This window comes from Mastomys coucha, unplaced genomic scaffold, assembly GCF_008632895.1.
Source record: "Mastomys coucha isolate ucsf_1 unplaced genomic scaffold, UCSF_Mcou_1 pScaffold3, whole genome shotgun sequence".
In the NCBI taxonomy this organism is placed as follows: domain Eukaryota; kingdom Metazoa; phylum Chordata; class Mammalia; order Rodentia; family Muridae; genus Mastomys; species Mastomys coucha.
The window spans coordinates 41,314,003-41,334,746 of NW_022196909.1; the positions used below are offsets into that span (position 1 = coordinate 41,314,003).

The 20,744-nt window shown below is 45.2% G+C and overlaps 1 long non-coding RNA gene across 1 annotated transcript; it reads right to left on the bottom strand.

Annotated features, from left to right (window-relative positions):
* Nucleotides 1–10,754: 10,754 nt before the first annotated feature.
* On the bottom strand, nt 10,755–12,454 carry LOC116075296. The gene is made up of 2 exons (XR_004112514.1): nt 12,255–12,454; nt 10,755–11,146 (listed from the first exon to the last, which is right to left on the bottom strand). It is a non-coding gene; the product is annotated as an uncharacterized LOC116075296 (long non-coding RNA).
* Between the last annotated feature and the right edge of the window lie 8,290 nt (nt 12,455–20,744).

Genomic DNA, 20,744 nt, shown 5'->3' on the forward strand with positions numbered 1-20,744 from the left:
TCCCTCTTTCTCCTCCTTCTCCTCCTCTTCTTCTCCTCCTCCTCCTCCTTCTCCTCCTTCTCCTCCCTCTTCCTCTTCTTCTTCTTTTGCTTCTTCTTCTTCTTCTTCTTCTTCTTCTTCTTCTTCTTCTTCTTCTTCTTCTTCTTCTTTTCCCCCTTCTTCTTCTCCTCCTCCTCCTCCATCTTCCTCTTCCTCCTCCTCCTCCTCCTCCTTCTCCTCCTCCCTCTTCTTCTTCTTCTTCTTCTTTTTCTTCTTCTTCTTCTTCTTCTTCTTCTTCTTCTTCTTCTTCATATATGTGCAATATTCAAATAATTGGTTTCAAGATGACACTTTCTTTCAGTATGTCAGGTGCTTGAGAATTTCACTCCTATTACCATCTCCTGTCCCTCATCCCAAACAGTGCTCCTTCTGTTTGTCATATATGTATACCATGTACATATGCATGCCCCAAGAGAACTGATTATAAAAGTTTGTAAGAGGCACCAGCCATATGGACCCTGAATGGCATCAGGTAGGTGCCTGTGTTAGCCAGAATGAAATGCTTCAGAGACCAGGATCTTTGGACAAGGTAGGCCAGACTGCCCTGGGATTCACAGTCCACCTGCCTCAGATGCTCAAGTGTCAGAGGTCACACGTGTGTTCTGTTATGTCTGACTGTCTCCTCAAAGTTATATAGTGTCCAAAACTCAAGATCAAGGTGTGCTAGGGCTGGTTTCTGATGAGGCAACCTTCCCTGGCTCATAGCTGGTTCACCTTTCACCTTCTCCACCTCCTCCTCTTCCTTCTCCTCCTCCTCCTCCTCCTCCTTCTCCTCCTCCTCCTTCTCCCCCTCCTCCTCCACACCCCACCACCTTGTCTTCTTGCCCCTCATTTTTCTCCCTTGTGGTACCAAGGAGGATCGAACAGCACTTCTCATCAAGCGCTCTGCCACTGAACTCTCTGGTCATTCAATGGGCTTGCCTTGCTATCCCCTTACTGCGACAGAGATGAGAGAATACACTCTTGGTTCGCTCTCCTTCCCCTTTTCTTAGGACTCAATCCTCCAGGATCAGGCCTGCCTTTGAAACTCCAGTGTACTAACTTTACCCATTAAATCCGCCCTTTCCCAACACCATCATCTTGAGGCCAGGGTTGCCACAGTGATCGTGGGGAACATGGTCCATTGGGCACTAGGCAGGGTGAGGTGAGTCACGGTGAGGTCTTGCCTCTAATGCCAGAGTCACACACTCCTTTTTTCCATAGGGGGCTGTGAAACTGCTAAGGGGGAGAAGTCAAGAGCGGGGAGGGTGGCAAGCCCTGAGGGATGTGAGGGTAGCAGGCCAAGAACATGGCTGGGTGGTCCCACTGTTTGGGAGGGAAGAGCAGGGCTTAATTTTTTCTTCTCCAGGGGGGTAAATGCTTAGAAAAACCCCAGATGTATCTGCTCAGGACTCCCTTGGCACAAACCCTAGACACGGGAGCCTCAAGCCAAGGGGCCATCAGGAGACAGTCCCCCAGAGACCCAGCCTCCAGCAGGTAGGCAGGCAGCTGTCTCCCTCGTGGCTAATGGCTTCATTCCACCGTTCTGGGTTATGGGAACTGGGAAGAGCTCTCTGTTCACACGATCTTATATCCAATCAGCCATTTATTGAGTCAGAAATTAAGAGAGGGATCCCAATGTAGTTATAGATTCAAAATTAGCAAGCACAAACTCATTACATATTAAAAGAGTTTACTTTTAATGAAAACATTAAATTATCTCTCCCCCCCCCCACACACACACACAACCCCAAAGCAGAAAAGAGCAGAGAAGAGCAGGCCCCACTGTACATTCTTACAGATTTTACCGCTGGCTTAATGGGAGACAGCTGCTCTGTCAGAGCTGCTCTATTCCAGCTGTGGTAAAAGGCTGGTGGGGGTGGGGGGGGGGAAACTAGGCCTGGAGCCAGGGGAGGGAAAGGGATCCGGACGGTCTTAGCGTCCATCTGCCAGTATTCTTCAGTGTGCCCCTGAGCCTCAGGGTAAGGCCTTCTGAAGCCAAACAGGGAGGTCCTGTACTTGATACCTTATTGAGAGAATGATCAAAATCATGAATGATCAAATCAGTTTGGCCTCCCAGACTCTGAAACATCTCAGGAACCGCCCCCCACCCCCCCCATGGTTCCCAGGCAAACCTCCAAGAACTGTGTTGCTAGCTCCTTAGAGGGTGGAGTGTCTGGGAAGACGGGTGGACGGGGCCTCACAGCTTCATTGTTCCGTGGCTTTGAGTTGAGACCTAGGACTCGGGATGTGGGAGCAGGTTTTTGTGGGGCAGTAGAGGGGTGGGGATGAAGGGGGCAGAGTAAATGGGGAGAGACAACTGTCATTATAAGAGACCCTGGAACTGTCACATCCCTACTGACATTTCTACAGCTATTTATCTTCTCGATCCATAATTGGCTTCCACGTGCAGATCCTGCCTTCCTTATAACCAATGCCTTCCCTCAGGGTCACCTCAAGCACTGCTGTAGCAACTGCCCTTTCGTGTGTGTCCCAAAAGAACAGTGAGAACCTGTGGGAACTCCTGAGAAGCTAGTCTGCAGGGGAAGGGTGTTGCTATATAGCTCACAGGTCCTATAATGCCTCCCCCTTCCCTGCCTGGGGACTGAAGGGTCTCCGCCTCCTGGCCTTGACCAGAGGCTCTCGGTTAGCCCTGTGCCCACTCTAGGATAGACCCCAGATCCCTCTGCTGCCCCACACTGTCCACAGATCCCAGTTGGGCCCTAGGGGTCCCTGAGGCCAGCTTGGACCACAGTGAGTTGTCTAGTGGGGTGACAACCCTGAGCCCCCATGCCGATGCCCAGTTGGCCTTGCTGCACACTCATGGCTCTGGGTGAGGCAGGCCTGGCTCCTTCTCCCGGCTGAAGTCCAAAATGAAGGAGGGAGCTTGTGCTGAGGCAGGGCACAGCAGCCAGTTGCCCAGTGGGCACTAAGTGGCTTCAGAGGCAGCTGGCCATCCTAGGGGTTCTGTTCATGGGGGAAGATGGCTGTCTTGTCTACCTCTTTCAGTCATCAAGTCACCAGTATCAATGGCTTTTGAAGTTCCTACACTTATAGCTATGTCTATAGGAGGAGAGATGGAGAAAGGCTTCCAGGCCTTTTTCCCCCACTTTTTAAATAATTCAGTTCGAGATTTTGATACAATTGCAACATTTCTCCATCTTCTTTCCTCCAGCTAAACTCTACTGTATACCCTTTCCTGGTTGCCTTCAAATTCATGGACTCATCCTTTATTGTTATGTGTGCTATGTGTGGTGTTTTAGTTAGAGTTTTAACTGTTGTGAGCAGACACCATGACCAAGGCAACTCTTTTTTTTTTTTTTTTTAAGATTTATTTATTGTTATATTTAAGTACATATGTAGCTGTCTTCATACACACCAGAAGAGGGCATCGGATCTCATTATGGATGGTTGTGAGCCACCATGTTGTTGCTGGGATTTGAACTCATGACCTTTGGAAGAGCAGTCCGTGCTCTTACCCGCTGAGCCATCTCACCAGCCCGACCAAGGCAACTCTTACAAGGACAACATTTAATTGGGATTGGCTGACAGGTTCAGAGGTTCAGTCCATTATCATCCAGGCGGGAAGCATGGCAGCATCCAGGCAGGCATGGTGCAGGAAGAGCTGAGAGTTCTACATCTTCATCTGAAGGCTACCAGCAGAGTGCTGGCTTTGATATAGCTAGGATGAGGGTCTTAAAGCCCACACCCAGAGTGACACACCTACTCTAACAAGGCCACGTCCATTCCAACAGGACCACACCTCCTACTGGTGCCACTCCCCGAGGCAAGCATATACAAACCATCACATGTGGTATGTATGCATATATACACCAAAATATAACCTTCTCAGCCTGTATAATTTTACTTGTGTGCTTGTTTTCAGGGATGAGCATTTAGATAAAGTTATTTTCATACAACTTATTCTGATCACAGTTCCCATCCTTCGTTTCCTCCAAAATCCTCTCCACCTCCTTCCCACCCCCGACCCCCAGCCAACCCATGCCTTCTTTTCCTCTCTTCTTAGAAGACAAACAGGCAACTATAAAAGAAAAACATGGATAGAGAAGAAAATGACTAATAAATGAAAAAAGGAAACAAGGAATTAAGAAAAGACAAGAGATACACACATGCAGAGACACACACACAAACAGAACCCATTAAGCTGGGCGCTGGTGGCACACGCCTTTAATCCCAGCACTTGGGAGGCAGAGACAGGCGGATTTGAGGCCAGCCTGGTCTACAGAGTGAGTTTCAGGACAGCCAGGACTATACAGAGAAACCCTGTCTCGAAAAACCAAAAAAAAAAAAAGAAACCACGATATACAAGCGAATATGACGGTTACTACAGGAGAGTAAAAATTACTTTTACATTTTGTTGGTAGTAGAACCTCCAATCTATGCCCTCATTTTAGCAATGGACCCCCATCCGGTTTGCACCTGTCCAGGCCCTATCCAACAGTCACAGTCTCTGGGTATTCACAGAGGCATCAGTTCTGTTGAATCTCGAAGACATGACACCGTCGATTCTCTCTGGCTCTTATAGTCTTTCTACCTTCTCTTTCACATAGTCCCTGAGTCCCGAGGAGAGGATTTTGACAACGACATCTATTTAGGACAGAATGTTCCTAGGTCTTTCATTCTCTGACCATTGTCCACCTGAGGCTCTCCCTACTGGTTTTCGTCTACTGCAGTAGGAAGCTTCGCTGACTGAGCCAGCTGATGGCTTATGGGAAGAGCAGAATGTCTGTAGGAGCCATTGTATTACTATGTTTCTTCAGCACAGTAGTATTTGGTTTTCCCCTAGGCCCATGGCCTAGCTAGGCTTGGCCACTAGGGCAGAGTAAGGCATGGGTTCCATCTCATGGAATGTGCTCTATGTCCAATCAGATAGCGGTTGGTTGCTCCCACAACCTTGGTGCCAGTATTGCGCCAGCATCATGCAGGCAGGACACCACTGTAGTTTGAAAGGTTTGTAGGTGGGTAAATGTTCACCTTCCTCCTCTGGTCTCATGCGTGATATCTTCCAGGACTCTAGAGTATTGGACACTAGCCAGTAGGACTGAAGGCTCTAGGTAGGCCCCAGCTTGCCTCCTCCATTCTCATTGAGATATAGAGCTCTTGTCTTCAGCAGTCGGGACTTACTATCAGTTTGTGGGGAGCAACCGATAGCCTTGACAATAGTCTGAGTTGTTTGGGAGTTTCCGTGGGACCCTTTTTGGCCAGAAACTCAATTAGATGTAACCCATTCCTGGCACTGGAGGTTTGGTGGCATATGATGCCTAGTTGGGGCTTCGTCTTCCCATTATTGCTGATTCCACATAGATTTCTTTCCTGTCTGTATGCATTTTAAGAAGCCTCCACTGTAGTAGATTTCTGTGTGATGCCTCAAATGACTACGGTTAGCTGTCCTTCCTCACATTCCCCCCCCCCCCCGTTCTGTCCCCCTGTTACTGTTCCTGTCTCCTCTTTTTTCTCTATATATGTTCTAGTTCCCTTTCCTTGGGGGATCCTTCCTTCTCGCAAGTTCCTCACTTTATACCTAACATCTGTGGTTATTCAGTAAGTAGCATGCGGATTGAAGGCTTAGAAGCTAACATTCACCTATCAGAGATGACATAACATTTTTGTCTCTTTAGGTCGGCGATACAGTCCCTCGGGATGATTTTTCTTCTAATGCCATCTATTTATCTGCAAATGTCATGCTTAGAAATAAAAACAGCTGAATAAATGTGGCATATTGCATAAATGGACCACATTTTTCCTGATCCAATGGTCCGTTGATGGACATCTAGGCTGGTTTCAGTGTCTGGCTATTAGAAGTAGGGCAGGAATGAAAATGGTTGATTGTTTAGTAGTAGGTAAAGGAGTCCTTTGGGTATATTCCCAAGAGTGGTGTATCTGGGTTTTGAGATAAATCCCAGGTTCCCAAGGAGCCATTGCACTGATTCCCACCGTGGGTGTACTAATTTGCTGTCCCACCAGCAACAGATGAGTTTCTCTGAGCTAAGAATGTCGAACATTTCCTAAGTGCTTCTCAGCTATTTGTATTTTATCTTTTGAGGGTTCTCTACCTAGGTCAGTACCCCATTTTTAAACTGAGTCATTGGTTTTCTTGTTGCTCACCTTTGAGTTCTTTATATATTTTAGATATTAGCCCTCTAAAGGATGTATAGTTGGTTAAAAAAAATTTTTTTTTTCCATTCTGTCACTGTTTTATTTTAAAGATGGTGTCCCTCCACAGGAAGACCAACACAGTCAACTAACCTGGATCCTTGGGGTTTCCCAGAGACTGAACCACCAACCAAAGAACATACATGGCGTGGACCTAGGCCCCCTGCACATATGTAGCAGATGTGTAGCTTGGTCCTCATGTGGGTCCCCCAACAACTGGAGTGTGGACTGTCCCTGACTGTCGCTTGCCTGTGAATCTTGTTTGCCTAACTGGGCTGCCTTGTCTGGCTTCAGTGGGAAAGGATGCCCCTAGTCCTACAGTGACTTGATGCACCAGGGTGGGTTTGTACCTAAGGGGAGCCTCTACCTTCTCAGAGGAGAAGTGGAGAGAGGATAGAAGAAGGGACTGTATGAGGGGGACTGGGAGGAGAAGGAGGGCTCTGATCAGGATGTAAAGTGAATAAATTAATTAATTAATAGGAAAAAAGGAAATAAGATGGTGTCTCTTGGTATACAGGAGCCTTTCAGCTTCATGAGGTCTTATTTATTTATTTATTTATTTATTTATTTATTTATTGATGTTTCTTGTGCCTGTACTGTTGGTGTTCTGTTCAGAATGTCTTTCCTGTGACAGTGAGTTCAAGACTCTACTTTCTTTTCTAACAGATTTAGTGTACCCGCCTTATGTTGAGGTCCTTGATCCATTTAGAGTTGAGTTTTTACAGGGTGATAAAAGCAGATCTATATTTGCATTCTTTTACATACAGCCGCCCAGTTTGACCAGCATCATTTGTTAAACATGCTATCTTTTTTTTTCCAGTGTGTAAAAAAATCAGGTGCCCACACATGTGTGGGCTTATGCCTGGGTCTTTAATTTGATTCCACTGATCGTGTATTATACAATACCATGCAGTTTTTATTAGTATAGTTCTATAGTCCAGCTTGAGATATGGGAGGACAACACCTTCGGCAGTTCTTTTATTATTCAGGACTTGTTTTAGCTCCTTGTTTTGTTGTTTGTTTGTTTCCACATGAAGCTGAAAAGTGCCCTTTTCAAGCTCTGTGAAGAATTGTGTTGGGATTTTGATGGGGATAGCATTGAATCTGTAGAGTGCTTTTGGTAGGATGCTAGGATTTTTCCTATATTCATCCCACTAATCCACGAGCATGGGGGAAATCTTCCCATCTTCTGGTATCTTCTACAATTTCTTTCTCCAATGCCTTAAAGTCTTTGTTATACAAATTTTTCATTTGCTTGGTTAGAGTTACCATATACACTAGGCTATTGTGAAAGATACTATATTCCTGATTTCTCTCTCAGTTCTACTTGTCATCTGTATATAGGAGGGCTCCTGGTTTTTGTGTGTAAAGTTTGTAATTCTGCTACTTTGCTGAACATGTTTGTCAGCTGTAGAAGTTTTCCGGTAGAACTCTAAGGGTCATTTATATGTAAAATATCATCTACAAATAAAGGTATGTTGACTTCTTCCTTTCCTATTGGTATTCCCCTTGATCTTCCTCAGTTGTCTTATTGCTCTAGCTAAGACTTCAAGTACTATATTGAACAGGATGGAGAGTGTGTACTTCTGTCTTAGTTAGGGTTTCCATTGCTGTGAAGAGATACCATGACCAAGGCAACTCTTATAAAGGACAATATTTGATTGAGTCTGGCTTGCAGGTCCAGAGGTTCAGTCTGTTATCGTCATGGTGGGAACATGGCAGCGTCCAGGCAGACATGGTGCAGGAGGAACTGAGAATTCTACATCTTCATCTGAAGACAATTAGGAGAAGATTATTTAGATTGCTGTTGGATGTTGCTTTGCTATAAACTGCCTACACTGTGTTTAGGTATGTCCCTTGAATCTTGTATTAGTCAGGGTTCTCTAGAGTCACAGAACTTATGGTAGTCTCTATGTAGTAAAGGAATTTATTGATGACTTACAGTCTGTAGTCCAACACCCACCAATCAACTCCCAACAATGGTCGGCAGCAGCTGTGAATGGAAGTCCAAGGATCCAGCAGGTCCCACCACACCTTTAATCCCAGATGACCTTGCTTGAACTCATAGATCTTCCAGTCTTAATCTTCTAGGATTCATAGCCACTATGCCACCACATCTTTAATCCCAGATGATCTTGAACTCGTAGATCTTCCTATCTTAGTCCTCTGGGATTCATAGCCACTATACCTCAAGATCTCCATGCCAAGATTCAGGTCGGAAACTTGTATCTCATCTCTCAGCCTCCAGATTAGGGCCAGGTGAGCCTTCTAATTCTGGATTGTAGTTCATTTCAGATATAGTCAAGTTGACAACCAGGAATAGCCACTACAAATCTCAATCTCTCCAGAACTTTTATCATGAAGGGATGTTGGACTTTGTCAAAAGTCTTTTCTGTATCTAATGGGATGCTCATGTTGTTTTTGTCTTTAAGCCTATTTATTAAACCATCCCTGAATCTTTGGGATGAAGCCTACTTGATCACGGTGGGTAATTTTTTTTTTTTGATGTGTTCTTGGATATGGTTTGCAAGTATTTTATTGAGAATTCTTGCACCTATGTTCATAAGGCATCTTATGTTACTGTCCCATTGTTGTAAAGAGACAGCATGACCAAAGCAACTCCTATAAGAGAAAGCATTGGCAGCCTGCTTACGGTTTCCTAGGATTAGTCCGTTATGATCATTCATCATGGTCTGAAGAAGATAGGCATGGCACTGGAGCAATAGCTGAGAGCTTTACATCCTGATCCACAGTCAACAGGGAGAAAGAGAGAGAGAGAGAGAGAGAGAGAGAGAGAGAAAAGGAGAGAGAGAGAGTGAGAGGGAGAGAGAGACAGACACAGAGATACAGAGAGAAAGACAGAAAAGACAGAGACAGACAGAGACACAGAGAGAGAAAGACAGAAAAGACAGAAACAGACAGACAGATAGATAGACAGACACACACAGAGACAGACAGACAGACAGAGACAGAGACAGAGATACAGAAAGACAGAAAAGACAGAGACAGACAGACATACAGAGAGACAGACAGAGAGACAGAGACAGAGACACACAGAAAGACAGAAAAGACAGAGACAGACAGACAGTAGACACACATACACAGAGAGAGAGACAGACAGTGACAGAGATGCAGAGAGAAAGACAGAAAAGACAGAGACAGATAGACAGACTGATAGACACAGAGAGAGAGAGACAGACACAGAGAGAGACAGACAGAGACAGAGACACAGAAAGACAGAAACAGACAGACAGATAGACACACAGAGAGAGACAGACAGACAGACAGAGACAGAGATACAGAGAGAGACAGAAAAGGCAGAGACAGACAGACAGATAGACAGACACACACACAGAGACAGACAAACAGAGACACAGAGAGAAAAAGACAGAAAAGACAGAGACAGACAGATAGACAGACACAGACAGAGACACAGAGACACAGAGACACAGAAAGACAGAAAAGACAGAGACAGACAGACAGACAGACAACACAGACACACACACACAGAGACTGAACCTGGCATGGCCTTTTGAAACCTCAAAGCCCACCCCCAGTGTCACACCTCTTCCAACAAGAACATACCTACACCAAGAAGGTCACGCCTCCTAATCCTTACAAACGGTTCAACTGGGGACTAGAAAATGTTCAACCATATAAGCCTATGTGGTCATTTTCATTCAAACTACCACTTAAAGGGAAATTGGTCTGTTACTTTCTTTCTTTGTTGTGTCTTTGTGTGGTTTAGGCATCAGGGTAATGGTAGGCTTTGTAAAATAGAATTAGACAATGTTCCTTCTCTTTCAATTTTGTGGCATAACTGAGGAATATTGGCATTAATTTTTCCTTGAAAGTCTGATAGAATTCTGCACTGAATCCATCTGGCCCTGAGCTATTCCCTCCCCCCACCCCCGAATACTGTTAACTACTGCTTCCACTTTGCTAGAGATTATGAGTATGTCATGTATTTCAAGAAATTTATCCATTTCTTTTAGGTTTTCCAGTTTGGTTGAGTACAGATTTTTTTTAAATGTATTTATTTACTTTATTTATGTGAGTGCACTGTAGATTTCTTGAGGCACACCAGAAGAGGGCATTGGATCCCTCCAATGACAGCCACCATGTGGTTGCTGGGAACTGAACTCAGGACCTCTGGAAGAACGGTGAGAGCTCTTGACCACTGAGCCATCTCTCCAGCCCCTTGGGTACATATTTTTAAAGCATGTCCTTATGAGTCCTTTTCCATCTGTTGTGATGTTCTCCTTTTTGTCTCTAATTTTATTAATTTGGATACTTTCTGCCTTTTTGTTCATTTGGATAAGTGTTCGTCAATCTTATTAATTTTCTCAAAGAACCAACTCTTCATTTAATTGATTCATTCTATTGAGTTTTTTTTTTCTATTTTACAGATTTTAGCCCCGAGTTTGATTATTTTTGTCATCTTCTCCCTTTGCAAGTTACTTCTTCTTGCTCTAGATCTTTCAGGTGATGCCATTAAGTTGTTAATATGGGATCTCTCCTATTTTTTAAAATGTAGGCCCTTAGTGCTATGCACTCGTCTCTTAGAACTGCCTTTATTGGGTCCCACAGGTTTGGGTATGTTATGTTTTCATTTTCATTCCATTCTAAAAAGTTTCCCTTCTTAATTTCTGTCTTTACTCAGTTTTCATTCAGTAGTAAGTTGCCCAGCTCCCTCGAGCTTGTAGACTTGCCATAGTTTCTGTTGTTGATAGCCAGCTTTAATTCATGGTTGGCCAGGCACTTCGAGTCTCAGAAGCGACACCCATCAAGTGTCACCAACATGACTGCATACACAGGAGCTGAACAAGGACAGTAGACATGCTAACATGGGTGGAGGAAGTCCCAGGAGGCCTCAGCCCTACAGGCAAACTGAGAGCCAAAGAAGTCTTCCCAAAGCGGCTGGGTGTCCAATACCAAATGTCCAATACAATCCCTGAAAACATACACACGAGCAACATCACACACACTGAGCAGGATGTACATAATATAATAACATATCTAATATATATCCTAAATACATGTTAGATATCAATTATATCTATCTATAATATATCGATTATATATTATATATCAGTATATATGGAAAAATATATTATATATATCAATTAATGAAAAAGAGGCAATGAATTTAAAAAAGAGTAAGGAAGGGTATACTGAAGGATTTAGAGGAAGGGAAAGGAAGAGAAATGATGTAATTATTTCATAATCTCAAAAAAAAAATAAGAGGGATGATCAAAAATATAACCGCGGAGATCTTGTAGACTTCACTAGAGGTCTGTCAGTGATTTACATATTGGATGATGTCTCTTGTTTGAATTGGACATGTAGAGTCATTTTTTTTTTATTTTATGGCGACTGACAGTCCTAATAGCTCGGCTCATTTCAAAGTAACAACCTTGCTATGTCAAAGAAAAAATAAATGACGTTGCGTTCAGTAAATGCTGAGGAAAGCAAAGAAAACAAGACGGCTTGGCCACTCCTGTGGTGAAGACTCCCTGTGGCTCAGAGCTGCTCAGAGCAGACTTGGGCCCCATCTGCTTGGGGGGTGGGGGGTGTCCCTTCCATTTTTGCTCTCCCTACAGCATCGTTGGCCTGGGACAGCCATCCGGCTCCCTGATACATCGCAGGTGGATGTAGGAGTGGAGGCAGAAGCCCCGCCCACTTCAGCCGGAGGGTTCTGTTCCACGTGAAGGACCACGGATGACCCCCAAGTACGCTTTCTGAAAAGAAGACTCTGTAAGGAGGACCCCACATTACTTCTATTTGCTCTCTAGTCTCTGCATAGTCTACACACCGGAGCCTGCTCTTTGCCCCTACTAAGAGTCTTCAGTGGCTCCTGCATGCTTCAGGAGCCTTGCAGAACCAGTGGTGTGGGGAGCATTGCAGAGCGGGTGCCCTGCTTTCTGCTTCCAGTAGCCCTGCCTCTGCTCTACTTGTCACATGTCCTTGTCTTTCCTGTCCCTCCACATCCTTCACTGGGCGCCTCAACTTCACAAATGCCTGCGTTTTTTTTGGATTGGAAAATAAAATGATGTACTGACGATGTTGTCCTCTCAGTCGAGACGTGGCCGATTTTATGATGGAGCCACAGTGGCCTGATCCGAGGGTTGTAGACTCCACTTTCGGTCACGATTCTTCACAAGCTACCCCAGTTTTAAGGAGGGTGCAATCCAGGGCCGGTCTTCTCTCCAGATCCGCCCAGGTCCCTCCATGTATGGAGTCGCCAGTCGGGAAGGGTGTTAGCTGCTGACCCCATGGGTAACCAGGCTACAGTGTTGATAGAAGGGCAAGCTGTTCTCTGGTTGCTGAGACTTTAAGATGGGGTGGGGGAGGGGCGTCCCAACCAGCTGCTCCATGTAGTCGCTGCTCATTTTACCTAATAAAAAACCTCTGTGTTCTGAGCAAGCATAACCACTACAGGGACAGATTATCTCTCAGGATGCAATTTGAATTAGATAGTTTTTGGCCTGAGAACACACACACACACACACACACACACACACACACACACACACCCTCTGAATCTCTGGAAACAAGCATAGAATATCTGAGAAGAACAGAGTACTTGGAAGAAGAAGGAAGCTACATTAATTTCCCCTCCCTGCTGGGAAGGTGTGATGGATGGTTTGTCCAAAGCATGTATCAGACAAAATGTTCTTGGGAGAGACAGTTAAAGTGTGTAGTAAACTGTGAACCCAGGTTTTTTTTGGCTCCCTGTCCAGCTTTCTCTGGAAGTCTCAGAGGAAGAGCTAGCTATCCACTGTGTCAGGTCAGAGGGAAGGAGGCCACTGAACCTGGCTCGGGTTTCCTCCGAGCCACTCCCCACCAGCTAAAACCTTGGCGGAGATTTCTCCCGATTTGGATTCCATCGTCCTTTGGTTGTGCAAGATCCTTTCTAGGCCAAGTGGCTGCCTGGAGGGGGAGGGGAGAGGGATGGTTTGGGAAGGAGTTATGTGTGATGTGGCTGGTAGAGCCTGGCTCCCGGCGGGGGGGGGGGGGGGGGGGGGGGGGGTCGGGTGAGAGCCACAGTAAGGAGAGGCAGTAGTCTTTGGCCAACACTGCTTCCAGGGAATCACCTTGAAAGTTTGGATGCCTTTAGAAGCTCCACAGACCTCTTATCATTCCTGGGCTGCCTTCTGCACAGGGTCTGTCTCCTGTGGTGAGCAAAAGGGGAAAGGCAGCCAGGCAGTGGTGGCGCACGCCTTTAATCCCTGCACTTGGGAGGCAGAGGCAGGCGGATTTCTGAGTTCAAGGTCAGCCTGGTCTACAGAGTAAGTTCCAAGACAGCCAGGGCTACACAGAGAAACTCTGCCTTGAAAAAAAAAAACACAAACAAACAAACAAACAAAAAAACAAACAAAAAAAAGAAAAGAAAGAAAGAAGAAAAGAAAAAAAAGAGGGGGAAGGCAGATAGGGAGTTGCATCCAAGTTGCTCATATGGTGGGGTGGTGGTGGGTGACAGCCATGGTCCTCTTAGCATGACTAGGCCTATTCAGACTGTGGAGCATCTTTAAAAACCACTTCACCAGCTGGGCAGAGTGGCATATGTCTTGAATGCCACCTCTTCGGAGATGGAGGCAGGAGGACCTCTATGAAGGCCAGCCTGGTCCACAGAGTGAGTTCCAGGACAGCCGGTTACAACATCGCAAGATCCTGTCATGAAAAAACAAAAACCCTCTTCACACTAGTAGAGGCACCTGTTAGGGAGTACGGTTTGGGAGGGGGGAGTTTTCTGAGTTTGCGTTAGATGTGGTAGAGTACACAACCACTGCCCCAGAGCCCTCGTACAGCTGACCCCAAATCACTGGCTTGTTTGAAACTGTAGATTCACTTTGTTGTATGCTAACTTTATGTAAATGGAGTAATGCTTGTCCCGCTGAATTCTGTGTAATGTGTTACCTGCATCCAAATGCATCCCAATCTGTGGGTTTGCCCACGCAGGAATGGCACTTCAAGCCTGGGAATTGGCTGGTTCCATTTTGGGGTGTATCGTAATTCAAGCTGCTGTGAGTCACCCACTCCTGACTTTGGAAAGATGTCTTTTGTCTTTCTAGAGAGTAAATGCAATACAGTGGAATAGCACATCATAAGCAAGCTTACGCTTCATTTCCTACCAGTCCTCGGTGTCTAAAGGTGCTCGCACTGTTTCCCCGCTCTCCCAGTGAAACGCGTTTCTGTTCCTCCCCTCTCTCTGCAGACACTGCTCTTGCAAGTTCCCTTTAGCCGTCCCTGTGGGTGTACAGTGGCGTCCAACCATTTTAATGTCAGGTCTCTGACCGCTAATGGTGTCCAGTACTATATCATGAACCTTCCTGTGTCGGTACACCTTCATTTGCAGAACATTTGTAACATTTGCCTCTTTTCTTCTATCTTCTTCTTTTTTTTTTAACTTTTGAAATCATTTAAAACTTCACAAAGAACTTGCAGTGGAAAGCATGACATTCTTAGGGACTCTTCCCTAAGAACCCCCAACGAGATTGTAAAGTAAACATCAAAGTAAAAAAACAGGTCTGAATCCAGAGACTGATCTTGCTAACAAAGTGACCCACATCTTGCTCAGGTTGCCCAGGTTATATGACTATGTAGGCCACCAGTTTACAGCTGAGCAGCTGCAGTCATGATCAGAAATGCTATCCCCACGGTCCCCCCATCCCTCCCCCGAAATTCCTTGTTCTACACTCTCAGACTTTGCAACAATGGATCTCCCCGTCTCTGATTTTATTTCAAGATAATCTCAACAGAATTTTGGACTGGGCCTTTTCCACTCAGCTCTTTAAGCTCTGGGTCAGAGAACTCTGCTGGTGTGTGGACATATTGTTGCTTATCTACCTCCCATCCATTGAGGGGTGCTGGAATTCTAGGAAACTCAAATGTGGGCTTTGATCACTCGGTTTTTCTATTCTGCTGTGCTTCTCTTGATTACATTGTATCTGTATTGTATCTCCTGGTTCACGGGGATGCTGGGATGTTGCTGTGCCGTCTGCTTTCTTCTGTGCTGTTCTTACAGGTTTAAGTGTTCACAGGGATGCTGCTGTGCCATCTGCTTTCTTCTGTGCTGTTCTTACAGGTTTAAGTGTCAAGTGGCTATGGCCTCACAGGGTCACTTGGGAATGTCCTTTCTATTTCCTGGAAGATGGCAGCCATACCAGGTGTAATTTCCTCTTTAACATTTGGTGGAATTTACCAGTTAGACCTACCAAGATATTTCTGGATATACTTTTTTGGGAAGGTTTTCCTTCCCTTTCTTTGTGAGATACAAACTTGTCCAGACTGCTCTCTGCTATGATTTGGTGGTTTTCAGTTTTTGAGGAATGGGCAACTTTAGTTGTTAAGTCTGTGTAAGGTCTGTTCATAGGATTGTGTTTTTTTTTCTCTATTGTAAACCAGGCCTATAATTTTTCTGTCTTGTCTTGTTCTGGAAATTGGCAGCTTTTTTTTTTCTTCTATGTTTTGGTTAGCTTTGCTGATATTTATTATTTTAACCATCTCAGCTAGCTCTGGCTTCCATCAAATGTCTGTCACATTTAAGTTCATGGGTTGTTGATCTTTTTATTGTCTTTCTCTCTTCTTACTTGCTTTAGATTATTTCTCTCTTTCAGAATAGCTTTTTGAGGTGGTAGTTTGAATTATTCTTTTGAGATCTCTCTCTCTCTCTCTCTCTCAAACATAAACAGCACTATAGGTTTGCCTCCCCGTCACTGCATATTATAGATTTTATAGTTTCTTTTTCGTTTTAGTCAAATTAAATAATACTTTCGTACTCTCTTGAGGCTTTGTCATTGTGGGTTATTTAGAAATACATTACCTCAAAATTGTGTGCATTTCGAGATGTTCATCTCGTCTCTGTTGGTCTAGTACACTCTGTAGGATTCAACTCATTTAAAGTGATTGTGACTTTACATTGACCTTGAGCATTGCTTATTTCTATGCACACTTGGGGTTATGTACCACACCAAAGGTGGGTGATATGATCTACAAATGCTGGTTAGATCTGACTGGCTGAAGGGGAAGCTCAGCTGTCTTGGATCCTTTCAGGCTTCTATTTGTTACAAAAGATAAAGTTCCCAGCTAGAATTCGGATGCATTTGTGTCTCTTCTCAGCTCTGACTTCATGGATTTGGGTTGGCTTGGGAAGCTGTTTTAGTTGCATGTGCTCTTTGGCCAGCCTTTGTAGTTAATAGATCCATTTAACATCATGTAATTTCCCCCTTTACTTCTCACCATTTCCTATGAGTTCTGTTTCTATATTAATTTGGTCACACTTAACTATTTTGTTCATGTTTGTATAGCATCTCCTTCCATCCTTTCTATATATCTCTACTGATGCCTTTGAAGTTAGTTTCCCTTTTTTTTTTTTTTTTTTTTTTTTTTTTTTTTTTTTTTTTTTTTTTTTTTTTTTGATTTTTTGAGACAGGGTTTCTCTGTGTAGCCCTGGCTGTCCTGGAACTCACTCTGTAGACCAGGCTGGCCTCGAACTCAGAAATCCGCCTGCCTCTGCCTCCCAAGTGCTGGGATTAAAGGCGTGCGCCACCACCGCTAGGCTTGAAGTTAGTTTCTTGCAGACAGCATATAGGTGGGTCATTTTAAAAATGTAACAATTAAAAAAAAAAACAAAACAACTTAGAACAATTACATTTAATGTGGTTTCAGTATGCCTGAATTCAAGCTCATTATTTTGCTATCTTTATGTTTTCTGTTTTGAAAGTCTGTGTTTGCTCATTTCTGTCTTTATTATTATTAACTGAACATGTTTAAACGTTGTGTTACTGTCGCTATTTTGATGTTGATTATACAGCCCTTTAAAACATCCAGTGGTTTTACTGGGTCTCTGATATTCACATTTACCCCTCATGGTCTGCCTAGAATGAGCACTTACCTTGTCAGATGTTTGAATAAGCCTCATCATGATGGAGCCACCACGTGAGATGTGTGTCATGTGTCATGTGTAGCCACACTGTGTGCTGCTCATGTCCTAGGCACCCCATCATTGGTTGTTCAATCTCCCTATACAGCCAAGGATGTTATTGAATTCCTGAACCTACCTCTACCTCCCAAGTCTTGGGATTACAGGTATGTGCCCCCATGCCTGGTTTTGCCATTTTTCCACCATCATTGAACATGTTTGTCTTTAGCTTTGAAAAATTTGGTTGGGATGTGCTTATCTGTAGGATATATGTGGGTCTTTCCCTGTTAAAAGAGGGCCCCTTAGCTTTGTGAACCTTAGTACAAGAAGCTAATGTCTGCCTATGACATTGGCAAGATACCAGCCCAGACCCCCTTATGGTGTCTCATGACCATTTGATTTATAGTAAATAGTCATAGAAGTCTACTGAGCTAGTTTTTATTTGTGTGTTTTCAAGGTGTAACTTGGCTCTTTAGTGGAGACAGAAGAAATCCCAGGGCACAGTGCTGCTATATCTCAGGTTGGGACTAGCTCTTGGTCTCTGTTTTCTGGCCACTGGAATCACCCACAAGCTTGAGAAGGAACCAACCTTAAATATCAGAAGCCAGTGGATCATGTAGCTGATTTCCCCTGTACTCCTGCTAGCATATGAGAGAGGTTCGTATCATTTGATTACTTATAGATGAGATAGGTCTGCCAAGAGTGAGGTGGGAGTGAGGGAGACTTTAGGGAGAGAGAAAAGGGACCCGGAGGCTTCAGGCTCCAGGTTCCAGGAGCAGCTATGACAATTCTCTGGTGATAGAAGGGACAGCTTGGGGCTGTCTTGGTTGTTGGAAACTAACTTCCTGGAAACTCTGGGAAGAGACATAACAGGAGAAGAGAATCCTTCTGTAGGAAAGTCAAAGGGGAGGGGACATAGACACAGCTACCTACTGTCTCACTTAGCAGCCAGAGGAGTCCCCTTAATCTTTTAGGGATCTTGACTCAGACCTGACCAGGATTCATGGCTGTGATGTAGAAAGGAATTTCGGGGTCAGCCAACATAAAGCAGAGTTGGAGACTGTCTTAGTTTGTTTTTCCCCCCAGCTACTGTGATAAAGCAGTCTGGCAAACACAACTTAAGGGAGAGAGGGCTTGTTTCCGCTCATAGTTCAAAGCATAGTCCATCGGAGTAGGAACATCATGGCAGTAGGCTCTTGAAGCAGCTGGCCACATCAGTCAGTAGCAATGAGCATTGCATGCATGCTGCTGCTGGCTCTCCTGTCTTTACTTGTTCAGTCCAGGGTCCCAGAGAGGGTGGGTCGTCCTACTCAGTTAACACAATCCAGATGATGTCCCACCAGCATGCCCAGGTACCCTTTCCCCAGGTGGTTCTAGATCCTGTCAAGTCAGCAATAGATGCTAACCAGCACAGAGATTCTATTAAAGGCATTAATAAAAAGTGACCAACCAGAAAACAACAAAGCATACACAGGAACTCAGACCTTGGTTCTGAAAAATCAAGACACACCAAGTGTGGGTACACGTTCTTCAAGGAATGGTGGCAATAAATTGTCTTCGCATTAGGAATGCATACTGTTTTGGCTGCTCTCACTCTCCAGTTATATCTCAAAAGATTTCTAAGAACTCTCTGTCTCTGTCTGTCTCTGTCTGTCTCTGTCTGTCTCTGTCTCTGTCTGTCTCTGTCTGTCTCTGTCTCTGTCTGTCTCTGTCTGTCTCTGTCTGTCTCTGTCTGTCTCTGTCTCTCTCTGTCTCTGTCTCTCTCTATCTCTGTCTCTCTCTGTCTCTGTCTGTCTCTGTCTGTCTCTGTCTGTCTCTGTCTCTGTCTCTCTCTGTCTCTCTCTGTCTCTGTCTCTCTCTGTCTCTGTCTCTGTCTCTCTCTCTCAGTGAGTGAGACTACCAAAAGACTCTGGAGGTATCTTGAATGCAATTCGTCTGAGACGTTAAAACCAGGAGCCACAGAGGAGCTGCAGAGGTTTAGTATGTGTTCTTAGCCCCACAAATGGAGTTTCTGGTGAGATTCATCAAAAGTCGCAGGTTTTTAACTGGGAAGGGAAAAGACCTTAAGCAATTGTTAATTGTACAAGAATTCTTGTCCCAGCTGGGAAGAGGCTTCAACTAGACTCGCAGGTAAAAGGCTATTTCCTTCTCATGTCTCTGTGATTTTTCCTGTCTCTACACTCTGCGTGAGGTACAGCTCAAGCCCCGCTCCCTGTCCGTGGAACTAATGTCCCCTACATCTCAGCTGAGCTTGCTCTTCCTGGCCTGGGGAGAGAGCCTCAGTTCCCCCAACTCTGCTGGGCCTAAGGGACCATGTTCCTGGAGAGAACTGATCCAGCAATGAGAGAGTGGTCCTGCATGCCCCTCCGTTCCCTAACCCCTATTTTCAGAAGGTGGTGGTGCCTTCAGAGAGGACATGCCCAAGTAAAGGGAGACAGCAGATCTGAGGTGGATCCCTGAGCATGAGCAAGGATCTAGGGAAGGCCAAGGATGCGCAGGAACACCAGCCCTGCAGGATGGCTCCCCTGTGGGCGTTAGGTGCTAGAAGATGAGGGCACATTGAGACATCAGAGACTGGAGTGATTCGCGTGGTACTTCTGCATGGATGCTATTAGGGGGTCTAGATGAGGTTTATTACTTGGGCCCACAGGGAGGAGTGTATGGAGTCGCAGTAGGTATCTATGGAATGGTGATTTCTGATAAAGGGACCCTGCAAGAGGAATGCTGTAAGGAGCTCGGCAGGCTGTGATTGTGAGAAGGCTCTGTATGCTCCGGGCATAGCAGGGAGATAGAGGAGTCCCTGGGAGCACAGCCCTCAGCAAAAGGTAGCAATGGGGCGTGATGCAGGGAGCTCTTAGCTTGTGTGATACTTGTTTTTAATGTTCTCAGATAGTAGGCTTACACACGTTTTAAGTGATGGCTGTGCTTAGCAACGGACTCCCAAATGTTTTGAAAAGAAATATTACTGTGTAAGCTTGGGGGGGGGTGCCTGATATATAGGGTGGATTGGGCCTACATCTGGTATGTCTGAGTCACGGGTTCCCCCTCTCCCTCCTGACTCATGGGTTGGCGAACCATCCCACCAGATGGCTTGACATCCAAGAGATGCAATTGAGTGCTGCCTGCTCCCATCCCCAGAGCATCCCCTCCAGCAGCCCTCTCACCGCCAAACCACAAGCCCGCGTGGGAGCCGTCTCTGAGGAGGATTCTGTGGCAGGATTGTTTGGGAACGGCTCCCTGTGGTCTCCTGGGAAGTCAACAAGGCCTGAGAGGCAAGGCTAGGGAGTTTTCCAGTCGGGACTTGGAGGAAAAAAGGACCAGAGATAAGATACAGTTCCCAGGGACTGGATCTTAAAGGCCCTCTCTTCAACTAGACTCAGTCTCTTTCGTCTCCATGATCTCCCAGTAGGCTATTAAATTCTGGGCACATTAATTGACTAATCCACAGGTCATATCGGAGCCCTTGCTACCCACTCCCCTAAAACCCCATCTCTGAACATGGCTGCATTAGGGACTAAGGCTTTAACACACGAGCCTTTGGGGGACAGCCTGGATTCAAGCTCTTGTCCATCCCATAACACAAAATCCACTCAGACGATCACTATGAGCCTCGTGGTCTCACCAGCTC